The sequence below is a fragment of the Musca autumnalis genome, unplaced genomic scaffold (genome assembly GCF_047663935.1).
Source record: "Musca autumnalis isolate F117 unplaced genomic scaffold, ASM4766393v1 scaffold_3, whole genome shotgun sequence".
Classification (NCBI taxonomy): domain Eukaryota; kingdom Metazoa; phylum Arthropoda; class Insecta; order Diptera; family Muscidae; genus Musca; species Musca autumnalis.
In genome coordinates, this window is record NW_027411866.1 from 58,474,584 (window position 1) to 58,492,734 (window position 18,151).

The following is an 18,151-nucleotide window of genomic DNA, read 5'->3' on the forward strand; positions in this document are numbered from 1 at the left end:
GTATTATTTAGTATAAACTAGCAGACTCCGGTCCTCGTTGCTGGTCCGTCGTAATGAATTTTAATGACAACTTTATATGGACTTTATGCTTGACAATTCAAAAATTGGTATTTTCTACCTCACTTCTTCGGTCGGTATCTACAGATTTTGTCTGTAACATTTCTATCCTCATACGGACTTTGTCGAATTTTTTCGCCCATTGATGCTGTTCGTGATTTATTATCGTCCATGTCCCCTGTCTTTTTACTAATGCCCGTAATTTCTACGCGTAGTTATCTATGAGTTCATAGATATCCCCAGTGTATGCAAAATTTCATAACTTCAATCCATAGGTAACGTTACCGGGTCGAAAACGGCCGTGTTACTTACACCAAGGATTTTGCCTGGTTGATCGTTGCCAGTGTGTTAAATATTGAAAAACACTTATATGTGGCAATATTTTTACGAAATCATGAATGAAAATCACTAATGTTTCCACATGTTTTCAAAATTTACACGCCTCGGTAAATGGCACGTAGAAATTACAAAACGCGTAGGTAAAGATAACTAATAGGTAGCTACCTACCCGGTTACCTAGGGCTAGAAATTACGGGCATAAAGCGATCTAATTACACTGTGGTACAAAAGTTAACAAACATTTTTTGCAGGGGTTTTGATGCATAAATTCGGTTTTGTGGGTGTTCAAGGAAGACGAAAATATTTTTGGTTGTTTTGGGTCACTTCGTTTTTTGATTTTATAACGGAAAATGTAGTGAAAAACGGGGTTTCAACTTTAAACGATTTTCAACTTTAAACGGGCATATCTTATTTTTTCCGCAACGAATATCTACAGCCTGAAGGGGGAGAATATTGCCTTTCCAACAAGCCATCAATTTTTAAAATTGGTTAACAAATGGCTAAGTTATAGTGGTTTAAGTGTGACAAAAACGCATTAAAAACAGGAAAATAGTTTTTCTTGTGCTCTACGCTGCGTAGTAGATACCAAACAGTGTAATTATTTAATTTTAGCAAGAAGGAAATTTACCAATAAAATCGGTCTAAAAATAGATGAGTTATGCCATTTTTGTGTTTTAACTTTTTGGTTTTTTGTGTACTTTGCTTTACAAAAAATTGGTACCTTGTGCGTAATTACACTGTGCAACATTTTTAAAGTACTCTTGTGCAAACAATTTGAACTGAGGATTTTTTTGAAAGTATATACCCAAACGACAAAAGCACCTACTTGGATTTGGTTGTGTCAGATCCAGCTGGGATTTTATGGCCCCATCTAAACATGGTCAAATAATGACTTTTTGAAGCAATTCGGGGCTATATCTCTGAAACCAATGCGAATCTTCTTCTGACCTCTGAAGCAAATTTGTAGATAAGGACAAGAATAAAATATTTGGAGAAATAATGAACTCGAAAAACTAAATTTATTGCCTCAAATTATATAATATATCTAAAAATTCCATAATTTCTATACATTTCGCACCCTATCTCCAAAACTGTTTCTGTTGGAAAAATATTCGCTGGAATGTAATACACAACTCTTCAGAACATGCTATTATTGTAAAATGCCTCTATCACGTTGTTTTTAGTAAGATTCTCGGCGACAATTTAATTAATATGTCAATAATGCGGTGAAATCCCAAACGCGAAAACAAACTGTTCGTGTGAACAGTGTTTGAAATATTTGCTGTAAAAGTTATAGCTCTGTTCCTTTACGTGCAAGAATCTTCAAGTTTTACAACTTTTTACTCGAAAAGCGTTCCTTTACTTCAGACACCATACAATTCATATGGAAGCAGATTACAACTTTTGCTACTTTTGCCGGTTTTACCACTTTCAAAAGTAAAGGAACAGACCATATGATACAAAATACCGCTGAAACAACACGAAATAAGCATTTTAGAGTTTCAGAATGCTCTGAAGAACATTATTTGGAAGATTTTTGCAAAAGGTTAGTTGGTCCAACTCCCATTAGTTTAGTTGATACCGACCAGAATTCCAGAAGTTATGTAACATTTTCTCTATTTTATCGGTTTTGCTTCCCTAGATGGAGTTTTTCTTATGTGGTATGTTCAAAAGATAAGTTCTACTAGTTTAGGGCTACAATACTGCTTACGACAACAAGGCCAAATTCCTATTCGCTTCTGAGATAAAGACCCGATAAATGCAAAAAAAAAAAATAGTTTTAGCTCGGTTTAGATAAGGCCATAAAATCCGAACTGGGTCTGACAATACAAAACACAACTAGGGTTTTTGTAGTCTATACTAGAAGTTGTTTGCATTTTCAGTGGCATGACTCATCTATTTTAAAACCGATTTAATTGGTTTTTCGCATTTTGAAAAGCTAACTAAATTCCTTTCTTGCTAAATAATAAATAATTACAAAGTTTGGTATCTTCTACGCAGTCTAGGGCACGAAGAAAAGTATTTTCCTGTTTTTAATGCGCTTTTGACTTTCGACTTCCATGGATTCCCACCAAACTGAATTTATGCATCAGAACCCCTGCAAATTTTTCGTGTAGCACAGTGTTATAAAGTTGAAAAAATAATGGTTAAGTCGAATTCTCCCGCTTATTGAGACTTATATGTTTTAGTTTTTCATGGCTGATGGTCGGAGGCGCAACCACCGTTGTCTCAAAAATTAATTTGCAAGCCGATGCACTCACAACTTTAGCAAATATAGCGATTCGTATATAAATAATGGGCATTGTGGACAAAGGGACATTCCTGAACATTTTCTGAAAATTGCATGAAATTAGGTTCAGTAGTTTTCAAAAAATAATGTATTGAAAAGAGTGGGCGTGGTCATTAGTTTTCCAAATATGTTGTTGTATACACACAACCCCATTGTCTCCCAAAATTTATGCTGACACCGATAAAATCCGAAATTCATAAAATATACATAACAAGGGCAAACATTGACCTTTTGCTGCGAGCTTTTGAGCTTTAAAAAAAGCAGGCGTGTCGGGTCTTTAGGTCCCAAAGAAGTACCTGTATTGTAGATTAATTCGTAAATTTTTAAACCGATACATTCGTAATATTTGCAAATATAGCGTTTTTTAAAAATATCGCATAGGGGAGGTACCGCGCCTCCTCCTGTTTTTGGAGCCATCCCTGTGCATTCCCAGACAATTTCAAGAAAAGTTTTTGGGTCCCAAATAATAAATAGGTAAGGTCGGAGACGCAACCACAATTTTCTCGCAAATTAATTTTCAAACCGATACATTTGTAATTATTTTAAATATAGCATTTACAGGGGAAGTACCCCGTCCCTTCCGAAATTCAACAAAATATGTAGCCTATTTTCACCGGGGGCCATCGCTGTACATTTGCTGACAATTTCAGGAAAATCAGTTCAGTAGTTTTTGTAGCAAAATTGAAAGAAGTGGGCGTGGTCAAATTTTCTTTGCATAAAAACCTAAGTTGGGTTATGACGAACATTTCAAAAAAGAATTATCCAAGAATTATACAAATCTGTCCAGCCGTTCTCAACTGATGCCATTACCAACGAACGATATTTGATTTTTATTTATAAAGATATAGCATTAATAAAGAAATAGGGTATAGGGCAAGTACCCCGTCGCCTCTGAAATTCATCAAAATTTGTAGCCCATTTTAACCTGTCAATTTCAGAAAAATTGGTTCAGTAGTTTTTGTAGAAAAGATAAAAATTGAAAATTAAGAAAGTTGGGCGTGGTCAAATAACACTGAACAAATATCTTGTTTGAGTTATTTTTAGCTGTGTTCCAGAACTAAAAAGTTTTTACAATTTTTACGACTTTTACACATTTTACTCGAAAAAGCGTTCCCGTACACAAAAAAGTTGTAAAATGTTCACTTCTCTTTAAACAAAAATGGCGCTGAATGACGCTCTCTTTAAAAACTTTTTACACGACAAATTTGGGCGAGTAAAAAAATAGTAACATGGTTGCCGGCGTCTGATTGGCTGATACGCCGACTTTGACATTTGTTCCAGTTTTTTTGACGTATTTTCCATTTTTCCGTTCCCGAACTATTTCAGAAAACTTGTGTGTAACAACAAATTTTTTGCAGTTCTCTCTTTTACGAGTTTTACCATTAAAAAGTACGGGAACGAAGCTTTTGTTATGTTTTTTATCTTTGCTTTGTTTTTTCATTCGTAATGCCAGATTGTTTAGTGGTTTTCATGACAAATTGTGTGGCAATACTTTGTTAACAATTGGTTTCGTTAATTGAGAAATAATAAAAATTTGCGATTTTTTTAAATAAAATGATAAGAAATATGAAATTAAATGTGTCTTTTGTTTTTAAAACTATATTTTTATTAGAACCACCCTAAGAACTTTGACAAAAAACTATTTATAATTATAAATAAATGCCGTGAGTGTTGATTGCCAACAAATATTGTGCAAAAATTTGTATTAGGGTCTTGGAATTTGATGAAAATAGATTCTTAGAGCTCCAAAAAATATTCTTGTAAAGAAATCGATAGAAACAATTTATGAAGTCAAAATTTTATAATGAATTATCTTCAAAATTTTCTAGACAATAATAAAATTACAAAAAGTCACATTTGATAGGTTTATGAGTCCGAAACAAAGGAAATATGGTAAAGATAACTCAAATTTCTACCTTTCCAGTCCAAAAAATGATATTTTATCTCAAGAAAGTGATTGCCAATCGATGGTTTCCACCCAGTTTCGTTAGCTGTGGACATCTACTGGTACAAAAAATAAAGAAAATCCCATCCCATAGGGGACGGCAGACGTTAATTTTTTCGAAAGGGTTTAATTTTAATGGTTATGGTGTTCATAGATCTTTTTATCGTGGTATAAGTACCGAAAAGTATTTCCGATCCGTTATTACACAATAAAGAGCGCCTATTTTTCTGTGCTTTTCATACAATGCGATATCTTCTAAATCTAAATGATTGACAACTCTATAAGCTTTTTTTGGTTTTTCATATAAGTTTAATCGGTTACTTAAAACCGGCCCAGCAAAATGTTCAATGCCAAAGATGTCATTCAATCATGGGTGCAAGTGATCTGGCATGTCATCTTTTTAGCATCTTCATCGATGAATTTTATATGAGCGTGGACCCCAAAAGATGCTATTCATTTTTGGATCCAAAGCATGTAATTTACAGCAATGCTTTGACATATCATTTACACCAATGCTTTGGCATGTCATTTCCACCAATGCTTTGGCATGTCATTTTCACCAACCCTTTGCAATGACATTATCATTACGACGAGAGTTTTAACAACGTTGGTTGTGATTTCGAGTCTCCGACAACATTAAGCCTATTGTAAATAATTAATCTTATATATTTAGGAAAATGTGTATAAATAAAAACACAAAATCATCTCTATTGGATCGCTGGAATGGGTTCAAATGCTGATGAAAAGATCGGATCTTTCACAATTTCCTTTGCATGGGTTCAAATGCTGATGAAAAGATCGGATCTCTCACGACTTCCTTTGCATTGGTTCAAATGCTAATGAAAAGGTCGTATCTTTCACTACTTTGTTTGAACCAATGCAAAAGATGCCATGAAATCACGTCATCGCATGGAACCCCTTCCTTCAAATTTTGCTGGGGGTTCAAAAATCGGTTTTAGTGTCGGAATATCCGGTTCAAAAATTGAGATAACCGGATCTATCCTCCAAGAAAATTTGTTATTAACGTGTTCATCATTACAAGAGCTATTTGTGGTAAATATTTCAGAAGCACCACAGAGGTCTACATAGTCAATAGCCAATTGTTATGTCTACATACCTATACACAACCAATAACGAATAGACAGAAAAAAAAACATAGTTTAATTCTGAACCAAGTCCGAATAAATGTCAAAAATGACAATGAAAACGTGTCAAAATCGATTAGTTGTCAAAGAGAACCGTACCTAAAATCTTCTGAGCAACATTTTTGTAGAATATTTGGATGCTAAAAAATCGCATCTTGTGGTACTTTCACTACGGTTCAAGAAATAAGGGACGAATAGGACATGAAAGGCATCGAGTTAGAAGAATGAAATGTTCTACAAAAAGATTCGCCAAACGATTTGACAGAAGACATGTCACCTCAAAACGATGCTACAGCAACGCCAAACAGAGATATGGAGCTATTTTCCCAAGTATTATAGGGAAAAAATCAAAAACTTCATCGCGCGATATCTCAGAAACTTGACCTATGGCGAAAATTTCCTTTTGGGTTCTTAGTATACTCATCAAGGACCATTCAGACTTTGAGTTCCATTTTGTGTCACAATAAATTATGGTTCACCTTATGGATATTTTCTTCTAAATCCATCATTAACAACTGTAGTAAGCTCTAAAAGATTAGTAATTGTTGAGCGACGTTTTCTAAATCCATGCTGACATTTTGATAAAATAGATGATACTTGGAATGATATTGAATCTGTAACCAGTTTTTCAAAGAACTTTGGAATAGAATTAAGCTTTGCAATTCCCCTGTAATTAGAGACATCGACTCTATTGCCTGATTTGAATAATGGTATAATATATGATTCTTTCCATATTTCGGGAAAGTGACCTGAATGTAAAGATTTGTTGAACAGAATGCAGAGAGGTAGTGCGAGATTCTCGGCACAATGCTTCAATATACATGCTGGGATTCCGTCAGGACCGGGAGTGGTTATGTTTTTAATACTTTTTTGCTTAAAACAGACGGAACATCAAAACTTTGAACATTAATGCACGGTGTTTCTGAAATAAAGTAGGGATAGTGGAAGGTGCAATCATGCGTTTTTGTGGAATACGTGGTTCTAAAAAAAGATGCGAATGTATTTGAGATTCCTTTGTCAATACTTTTGGAAATCCATTATATCGACGCTTGTTGTTTATAAAACCGTAGAAGGATCTCGGATTTGCCAGCATTTCACGTTTCATTCTAGAGCCTCCCAAATGTTTTGTTGTATTTTTTTTATTTTCATTCAATTCAGTAGGTAAATATTCTTTTTTATCGTAGTTTTGAATCCACTTGATATTGGGCAGATTGAAATCTCCAAAAGTGATTAAAATGTCATTTGACTTTGCAGATAGAAAAGCATGGGTAATGAATGAAATGTGTTTTATATAGGTGTCAGCGCTTGAACATGGAGAGTTATGTATATGAACATGTTATGAAAATCGTTAAATGCTTAGGACGAATCTTAAGCATTTAAGCATTCGCGTTCACAAAATTGGACGATGCGCGCAAAAGTTATAGCGGTTTTTATTCTCAAATAAAGAAAAAATATTTAAAAGTATCTTGTTTGCTGTTATGAGAACATTTATGCATAAATCGTTAACAGCATTCCATATCTATTCGTAGATGCTTAAATAGCTATTAAATTTATTATTATTTTCGCGGAAAATCAACAAATAATAAAAAAATGTTGATGTAAATCCAAATTATCCTGTCCCAGAGTCTGTAAAACCACGATTTCTATAATCCTATTATGAGTTTTGAATATAATCTTGTTGCGCGTCCGAATTATTTAAAAAATTCAAAAAACCCTGAAATTCCGGCTTCAAAATGTCAGCATCAATTTTAGGTGGATGCAGTGGATATATCGAAAAATGATACACTAGTATCTTATTGCCCATGAAGTATTCGTTGAGTCTTTCTTTGGGCATATGTCTATAAATTATAAGGTTAAGCCAGAAATCGGAAGGGAGCATAAAAAAACTTGTTAACTTCAACCCATTTTTACCTATTTTTCTACATTGATGCCAACACAGCTTCCACGTAAGTTAATTATAATGGTCGACCATATGGGATTCCTCCTAAAACACTTCATCTTAAAGAATTTCAATCATACTATATACAATATGTTAACAGTTCCCGAATTCTGAATGGGTGAAACTCAGATTCATCGTTTGTAAAACATTTTTGGTTTTCGCCATATATTAATGGATGATTGCATTTTTAGACCAAAAATATGGATTAAGAATTTCCTCAAATACGTCTTCTGAAACAATTATTTTAAATGATGATTTACTACGTCTTTCTGCATATCTAAATTTAGAAACCCTAATATCAACATCATAATTGAACTTGCTCCTAATATAGGCTGACAGTTTTTCTTCAGAAGTATTGGCGGCAAATCGAGCTGCAACAATAGTTATTTTCGGTGGAACAACTTGTAAGGTAGGGGTAGGATTAATCCGGTCTCTTTGTAGATTCCGTTGTCCTAAGCCAAATTTTCCTGAGATTTCGGTAGTTTCTTCTTGCCCATTCGCATTAAAATTTTCCTGGATTATGGTAATATCGTGTGGTTTTATTATCTTTAATGACACTGTGCAACATTTTCAAGGTAATTTTGTGCAAACAATTTGAACTGAAGATTTTTTGAAAGTACAGACTCAAACGACAAAAACCCTAGTTGGGGTTTGTTGAGTCAAATTCAGCTAGGATTTTATGGCCCCATTTAAACATGGTTAAATATTGACTTTTTTAAAGAAATTCGGGGCTATATCAGTGCAACCAATACTAATCTTCTTCTGACCTCTGAAACAAATTTGTAGATAAGGGCAAGAATAAAATATTTGGAGATATAATGAACTCGAAGAATTTTTTAATATATCTAAAAATTTCATAATTTGTGTACATTTCGCACCAAAATTTTTGCATTTTTCTTAATGTTTCTTTTTGGAAATATTTGCTGGAATGTAATACACAACTCTTCAAAAAATGCTATTATTGTAAAATGCCGTTATCACGTTGTTTTTAGTACATTTTTAACGACAATTTAATAAATATGTCAACAATATGGTGAAATCTCAAATGCGAGAATAAACTGCTCGTGTGAACAGTGTTTGAAATACGTGTTGGAAAAGATATGATACAAAATAGCGCTCTTTTAAACAAAATGAAATAAGCATTTTAGAGCTGCAGGCTGTTCTGAAAAGTTGCTGAGAACATTATTCGGAAGATTTTTTTTATGCCCTAGATTTTTTCTTATATGGCCTGTTCAAAACTTAAGTTTTACTAGTTTAGGGCTACAATATTACTAAGGATTACTATTCGTTTCTGAAATAAAGGCCCAATAAATGCAAAAAAATTAGTTTTAACCCATCTAGAGTTTTTGTAGTCTCAATATATACATACATACATATATTCAAACATTGCATGCTAGAAATTGTTTGCTTTTCAGTGTTGCATGTAACGTAATTTTTCAATGACGCAATAAAATTGTTCTAATTCATTATCGTGGGTGCCTATATGTATGTACTTGTATAACGTTCATGTTTATTGGTTTTGCTGATATTTATAGCCTCAGCATTTATGCTAACAAGGGTATATACACTTTCATACGGGCAAAATGTGCCTCATCGAAATAATGGTTTTAGACCCCAAGTATGTTTGGACGAAATCCGTTTTAGACAATTTGGAGTTGATTTAGCCAGGTCCGTCCGTCTGTTTGTCTGTCTGGAGCACATGATAATTCTCGAACAAATCAACCTATTCGGTCCAAAATTTGGCTTTCGCAGTATTTCGTCCAAGCTTAGTTTAAGTTCGAAGATGGGTTATATCGGTACACTCCTTCCGGTACCTCCCCCACAAAAGTTCGAAAATGTTCGGAAAATTTGTGCGCACGATAACTCTTGAAAGAAGTTACCGATTTGGTCCATACTTTGTACATCGTGAAATGTCTACTTCTTTGTACATCGTGAAATAAAGTTCCAATATGGGCTCAATCGGTCCTTCCGTCGGGCACCTCCCACACAAAATTTCGAAGTTCAGTTTAGGAGCTGCACTCTAATAGCTTTGATGTTTGCTGTAACAACTTGTATTCAATGCCCCCTATGCGATGATACAAGTTTCATCAGGGGCAAATCCATACTTCCCGAAAAAATAGCCTGAAAGGTGCAAAAATCCCCTATGACACCTTGTGTAGTAGTTGGAGCGCAAGATAACTCTCGAACGGATTTGCCGATTCGGTCCAAAATTTGGCCTTCGTAATATTTTGTTCAAACTTACTTTAAGTTCGAAGATAAACCATATCGGTCCACTCCTTCAGTTACCTCCCCCACAAAAGTTCAAAAATGTTCGGCAAAAATGTGGCCACGATAACTCTTGAAGGGGGCGACCGTTTTGGTCCATACTTTACACATCCTAATATATTTACCAGGTTTGAATATGGACTATATTTGTCCACTCCTTCGGGTCCCTCCCACACAAAATTTCTTATAAGTTCACTTTAAGAACAGCTCTCGAATCAATTTGATTTTTGTTGAAGCAACTTGAATTTTTGCCTCAATTACGACGGTAAAAGTTTTTTTCAGAGGCAAGTCCATACTTCTTTAGAAAATAGCCCGAAAGGGGTAAAAAAACCTATGGCACCATATGTAGAGAGCACGATAACTCCCGAACCGATCAACCAATTTGGTCCAAACTTTAGATATCCTAATTTTTTGTCCAAATTTCGTTTAACTCCTAAAATGGCCCATATAGGTCCTATTCTTAGGGTACCTCTCCCATAAAAGTTCAACGTTTGTGCCTAAGTGCAGTTAAGGATCTGTTCGAATATAGTTTGTAAATGTATACCGATGGTATTCGTTGTGGTCCTCATTAGAAGGATATTATGTTTTCCAAGTCCATGCTTCCTGGCATACTGGTCCAAAATTTATACGATGACCCACTGAAATGACTAGTGCGCGCGATATCCATCGAACAGATATGACTCCCAAAATAAGATCATAATGGACTATGTCGGCCCATTTCTTCAAGTACCTCCTCCGCAACACGTTTTAACTTTAATCCTAATCATCATTTTTGTCGTCGAGTTCAAATGTCCAAAATGGGCCACAAGATTCTGAAAAGACATATGTAGGCTGAGGGTATAGCTCTGTCGGCAAAGCCGACTGATACTTTTTTACTTGTTTTATCATCAGAAAATGGAACATATCCATTGACACAGGTCGTTATCTTACCTTTTCTATAATAGCGACGCCCTTTCTGTGGATTCCTTTCCTGTTTCTGGATGAGGACACATAAATGAATAATTTATTGGTTACATTTTTAGCGAAAGCAAATTTTAGTTCCTTTACTTTAAATTTCCATAACTTTTTTTCTTCACGTGTTCTTTATTCATATTTAATAGTGATTTAGTCGTTCTCTATTCGTTGTTCGACCCTGAAATACTAATAAATTGGTTAATTCCCTAAACCCGGTTAATTCCCGAATTGAATTTCAAAAGAAATTTGTTTTTTGCAATACATATATTCCATGGGAAAATAGATGAAGGCATTTTTCAGTATTGATTTTAATGAAATTTATTTGCAAAAGTACCACCAATAACCCCGGTATTGCGCACAAAAAATTTTTTGATTTCGACTGTAGCTTTGTTGTGTTACAATAGGTCTGTTCGATAATTTCGCAAGTAAAAAGTACTTGAACTCGAACAGCTTTTGTAAAAGTTTGTACAAACTTTTGGGTCATCGGACAGGCCTAATCATGGCACAATTGCCAATGTAGATGCATCAGCCCACCTGATCGAACTTGAACTATCAAAATAAGTTGTTGTAAATTGAATTCTCATACAAAAAACAACAACAAATGTTGGCATGTTAGTTATACAACAGGAGGTCTTTTGTTGAGTTTGTTTCGTGATGCATCTACCTTGGTAATTGTGCCATGGTTACAATCAAATACTGACTGCTTGCAGAAAAGTAAATGCCATTTGGTTTAACTATATTTTATTATCCTCTACTTTTGATAATTGTACATCTACGGTTAGAATTTAATTGAAATTAACAAGTTAGTAGGTTTTTATTTTCTTTAATTTCTTTTTCTTTCGTTCCGTGTTTTTTTTTAAATTTTAAAATTACATATTTACATATTAAAAACAAAAATGACAATAAAAGAAAACTTATTATTGGAATTAAAAGAAAAAGTAAAATTGCAATTGGGGTATTAAAATTTATTACTACTTATGTAGATACAAAACTACTTAAATGTTAAATCTGATAAATTAATTATTTGTTCCTTTCTTTAGTTTAATATATTTTCTGTGTTTTATTCATTTTCTTTTTGTTTATTGTTATTATTTATATTTTTGTGTGTCATATATAACGAGTATATTCGCACACATACATATGTAGGATATGTATGTACTTACATTGTTCTATACATAGGTTTATATGTATGCATGTCTGTGTATAGGAATATGTACATACATATTCTAATAGTAGAGTTTCAATATATAAATTTGGTATTCTGTACATCTCTAGTCTTATGAATATTTGTAAAAATTTATTGAAAACTTATAACGGTCCGGATCGTAACGGTTGATGCTCGTCGACATAGTCGAGACCATTAACAGCGTCTTAGCCGTCATCAACGTCGTTCTCCTCCGCATGTCTATAATGAAATTAATAAATAATTGTTATACATATAGTTTGGCAACAGGTTAAATTCGTTGCATTTCCGAGTGTTTGTGTGCTGTTTCCGCTTGAAGTTCCAAAGGAATTTATCGTCTATGGGATCTGCAATCTGCAGTTCTTTTTATGTCATGTAAGTAGTTGTATAATTTCTGTTAATTGCTTTGTAGACAGTACTATAAAGGAAGCATAGAGACTACGACACGGCATTTCATTAAAAAATAAACTTAAAACACTTTGAAACTCCTTGAAGGTTTCCGGAGTGTTTATATAATAATAGTCACTATACACAGCAATGTCGTAGTTCTCAATTTTAAAAACGTATCTGAAAAAAAAAGAAAATTTATTATGAAGAGTATTATAATTCATTAAAATGTAATATAAAAATATCGGTACAAAATTGAATATCATTTTACCAGTTTTTTTGAGACTCTGCCGCCGGTTAAAGAAAAGGATTAAAGACTGCGGGGCCGATTATATGATAATCTACTTCTATTGTACTCTAGACGTTAAGCTTTCTGTAGCAAACATTTATATTGATACTTTGGAATAGCCCAAGGGATATTATGTAGGTAGTAGTGTCGCACCAGATTTGAATTTCTTTTTTTAAATCACAATATTATTTTTGACAACAAACATAACAATCAGGTGGACTTAGTGTCCGACTGTGTAGACTGTGGGGAAAAAGTTTTGAAAAACTGTTGTTTTGGCGACCCTTGTCAGGATAATATAAAAATAAGTGAAATATTTGATATTTTCTTTTTTAAAAATCAATTGCTTCTATTTCTTCGGTATCTGGTGTTGCAAATGGGCTATATCGGTCTACGTTTCGATTTTCGGTAATTTGAAGGTTTTAGTCTTAGAGGCTACACAAAATTTCCCCAGAAATTTGTTAGCACAAATCCAAGTTTTGATATAGCCCCCACAGAACGCCTCGCGATTTTTGCCATTTTTAAGGTTTTAGCCTCATTGTCACACCGTAATGGCTGAATATTGTTATTTAGTCTTCTATGGGGCTACAAAACATTCCGCTGAGAAATTTGTCAGTAGAGGTCAACGTTTGGTTATAGTCCCCCATAGAATGGTACCTCCCGATGTTTGCCACTTTGAGAATTATGGGTTATTTTTCATACAAAAAAAAAAAAAACCATAATTCGTAATTTATGGTTCCAAGAGATCAAAAAAGTTTTCTTCCGAAAATTGGCGCCACATGTCTACATCCACATTCCACTTTAGCTACATTTTCCGGCAAAAAGCTCTAATTTACCATTTAATGTTTTTAGTGTTAAAGCATTTATCCACAAAAGATTTAGACATAAATAGGTCCATATGTTGGTATAACCCTCATAAGCGTTTTCTACTGAAGTTGCTGCAGCTTGGTATTTCGGATTCTCAATTTCTGATATAACTCCATATGAAGGTATCTCCGCTTTTTGCGTATTTTGTATCGCCTTCGTAAATTTGCCATGGTTTGCATTTTTAGTATACTTGCCATTTAAAAAAATCTTACGTTATGAATAATTTAAAATTTATAGCTTTTGAAATATATATATATATATATATATATATACATTTTTTGTTTGAAAATAATTTAAAGTGTAGACCCTGGGGCAATGAAGAAGGTGATACAGTAATACCAACAGATGTCTTCTTGTGCTCTCAAAAATTTAGTTCTTACTAAAAAATAAATACCGCGTCATTTAAATAGTCAATTCTACAAAATCTGTCTAATGAAATAATCATTTTTCAAAAATACAGTAAAAGTTAGGTTTAATAAGTAATTAAAAAAATAAAACGAAACATTTTACTAAAGTACGTATATTAGGGTTATGATTTTTTGCTTTTTTTTCCTCGGACACTTTTGCAAACAGTGGTTTTTGATTTCGTTTATCTTTTATTTTTTTGCTGTGTTTATGCTGCTCCTCGCCAAAGCATTTCAATATGAATTCTGTAAAAACTATATGCAAAAAATACTCATATCTTCTTTAATATTAGTCCAAATAAAAAAACTTTTTTGTTTTTTATCAGCTATCTAATAAAAATTAGTATAAACTTTTGAACAGTGGGCTTGGCTGCAATTTTCGTTATATAATATTAAAAATCAATTTTTATCAGTGATTCTGTATTCTTCGATTTTCTTGATTTTTTTGTATTAAACTACGATTATTTACAAACATTTTAAGTTTGGTTGTGGGATTCGAATAATTGCTATTTTGTCTAAATTTTTTAAAATTTGTTAATACAATTTATCCCTTAAACTAGTGTGAACATTTTACATTTGTTAACATTTGTTGTTTTATTTAGGAATTTATCTTAAACATCTTAAAAACTTCTTGATTTTTCGATTTTACTGAATAAAGTTTTTTTTTGTGGCCGCCATAGGTTTAGCCTTTGCATATCTTAAATTCAAATCCTTTTTCGTATTTATATAATCATCTTCTGAAGAAAATAAAATATTTAGTAGACTATTCCGCTCGGATGCCCAGTCATGTAATTTCTGAGCTGTAGTTATTTGATCATCAATTTTGTTAGTTTACAATAATTGCTGAACTATTTTCAAAATCGAACAATTACGAAGTTTTAAAGACATTTAAGATTAATTCCTAAATAAAACAACAAAGCAAAAAATTTATTTATTTTTTTTCTTTGGTAAAATAACAAATATTTCCCACTGCTGTAATGGAAAAATTGTATTGACAAATTTAAAATAAAAAATAATTTAAAAAAAATTAAGTTTCAGTGTTTTATTTAGAAAAGCACTTCAAACTAGAAAATAATTTGTCGCTTAGCCTCAATAAATATATTCTTTCTCATGATGAATCTCTCAAATAAAACGCTTGCCGTTTAATTTTGCCACCATTTATAATTTGAATGCAAGCGTTTTATTTGAGAGATTCCATCATGAGAAAGAATATTTTTATTGAGGCTAAGCGACAAATTATTTTCTAGTTTTAAGTGCTTTTCTACATAAAACACTGAAACTTAATTTTTTTTTAATTATTTTTTATTTTTAGCCTTTTAGTAAATAATTTTTTTTACCACTGAGAACAAAATTATAGTCAATTTCGGCCGAAAATTTAGATAAAAACTTTAAAATGCCAGAAATCGTGTAGTACCGTTATATAAATTCTGTACCAAAACCTGGACTTATGTCCATAATTTTTGGTGGGGAAGTTTCTGTACCATTGGAAACCCTAGTTGTCAAAAAACAGCCAATACGGGCTTAAAATGACGATAAAATACCTTAAATCGAGTGGTACCGCTGGATGGGAACTAAAATGGACCCATATTGGTTTTGGTTTCATATTCAAGTATTGTCATCCACATCTGAAAAGTGTAAAAAGTTTTAGTTCGATTGGTCAACTACAACTGTGTGAAAAATGAGTTACCAGATTTGAAAAGCAAATTAGATAAAAATCTGTAAAACAGTGTAAAAATTGACCAATATTGGTTTTGATTTCATATTCATGTATTGTCATTCACATCTGAAAAGTGTGCAAAGTTTAAGTTCGATTGGTAAACTGCAACTGTGTTAAAAATGAGTTACCAGATTTGAAAAGCATGTAAAATTTAACACTGTACAACACTGTAAAAATGGACCAATATTGGTTTTGATTTCATATTCATGTATTGTCATCCAAATCTGAAAAGTTTGCAAAGTTTTAGTTCGATTGGTCAACTGCAACTGTGTGAAAGATGAGTTACCAGATTTGAAAAGCAAAACAACGGAAATCGGGTGGTACCGTTATATGGGGGCTATAGGAAAAAATGGACCCACATTGATTTTGGTTTCATATTCACGTATTGTCATCTAAATCTGAAAAGTGTGCAAAGTTTTACTTCGATTGGTCAACTGCAACCGTTTTAAAAATCAGTTACCAGATTTGAAAAGGGGGTTAAGTTAGACACCGTAAAAACACTGCAAGAATGGACCAATATTGGTTTTGATTTCATATTCATGTATTGCCATCCAAATCTGAAATGTGTGCAAATTTTAAGTTCGATTGGTCAACTGCAACTGTGTGAAAAATTAGTTACCAGATTTGAAAAGCAAATTAGATAAAACACTGTAAAAATGGACCAATATTGGTTTTGATTTCATATTCGTGTATTGTCATCCAAATCTGAAAAGTGTGCAAAGTTTTAGTTCTTTTGGTCAACTGCAACCGTGCTAAAAATCAGTTAGCAGATTTTAAAAGGGGGTCAAGTTAGACACCGTAAAAACACTGTAAGAAATGACCAATATTAGTTTCGATTTCATATTCATGTATTGTCATCCAAATCTGAAAAGTGTGCAAAGTTTAAGTACGATTGGTCAACTGCAACTGCGTGAAAAATGAGTTACCAGATTTGAAAAACAAAATACCGGAAATCTGGTGGTACCGTTATATGGGGGCTATAGGAAACAATGGACCCATATTGGTTTTGGTTTCATATTCATGTATTGTCATCTAAATCTGAAAAATGTGCAAAGTTTTAGTTCGATTGGTCAACTGCAACCGCGTTAAAAATCAGTTACCAGATTTGAAAAGGGGGTCAAGTTAGACACCGTAAAAACACTGTAAGTATGGACCAATATTAGTTTTGATTTCATATTCATGTATTGTCATCCAAATCTAAAAAGTGTGCAAGTTTTAAGTTCGATTGGGCAACTACAACTATGTGAAAAATGAGTTACCAGATTTGAAAAGCAAATTAGATAAAACTCTGCAAAACAGTGTAAAAATGGACCAATGTTGGTTTTGATTTCATATTCATGTATTGTCATTCACATCTCAAAAGTGTGCAAAGTTTTAGTTCGATTGGTAAACTGCAACTGTGTTAAAAATGAGTTGCCAGATTTGAACTAAACACACACCAAAGCACGTTAAATAAAACACTGTAAAAAGTGTGCAAGTTTTAAGTTCGATTGGTCAACTACAGCTATGTGAAAAATGAGTTACCAGATTTGAAAAGCAAATTAGATAAAACTCTGTAAAACAGTGTAAAAATGGACCAATGTTGGTTTTGATTTCATATTCATGTATTGTCATTCACATCTCAAAAGTGTGCAAAGTTTTAGTTCGATTGGTAAACTGCAACTGTGTTAAAAATGAGTTGCTAGATTTGAAAAACAAAATACCGGAAATCTGGTGGTACCGTTATATGGGGGCTATAGGAAACAATGGACCCATATTGGTTATGGTTTCATATTCATGTATTGTCATCTAAATCTGAAAAATGTGCAAAGTTTTAGTTCGATTGGTCAACTGCAACCGCGTTAAAAATCAGTTACCAGATTTGAAAAGGGGGTCAAGTTAGACACCGTAAAAACACTGTAAGAATGGACCAATATTAGTTTTGATTTCATATTCATGTATTGTCATCCAAATCTAAAAAGTGTGCAAGTTTTAAGTTCGATTGGGCAACTACAACTATGTGAAAAATGAGTTACCAGATTTGAAAAGCAAATTAGATAAAACTCTGCAAAACAGTGTAAAAATGGACCAATGTTGGTTTTGATTTCATATTCATGTATTGTCATTCACATCTCAAAAGTGTGCAAAGTTTTAGTTCGATTGGTAAACTGCAACTGTGTTAAAAATGAGTTGCCAGATTTGAACTAAACACACACCAAAGCAAGTTAAATAAAACACTGTAAAAAGTGTGCAAGTTTTAAGTTCGATTGGTCAACTACAGCTATGTGAAAAATGAGTTACCAGATTTGAAAAGCAAATTAGATAAAACTCTGTAAAACAGTGTAAAAATGGACCAATGTTGGTTTTGATTTCATATTCATGTATTGTCATTCA

At 33.0% G+C, this 18,151-nt stretch overlaps 2 protein-coding genes across 5 annotated transcripts in view; one reads left to right on the top strand and one right to left on the bottom strand.

The window, feature by feature from the left end:
• The window catches only part of LOC141399702 (uncharacterized), a 46,001-nt gene that overhangs the window by 12,457 nt on the left and 15,393 nt on the right, over positions 1–18,151 (top strand). The window lies entirely within an intron of this gene.
• The window catches only part of acj6 (abnormal chemosensory protein 6), an 88,431-nt gene continuing 82,281 nt past the window's right edge, over positions 12,002–18,151 (bottom strand). For all 4 annotated transcript variants that reach the window (XM_073978919.1, XM_073978918.1, XM_073978922.1 and 1 more), the window contains one exon: positions 12,002–12,684. The gene's annotated coding sequence lies outside the window, so the exon portion shown is untranslated. The remainder of the gene's footprint in view (positions 12,685–18,151) is intronic.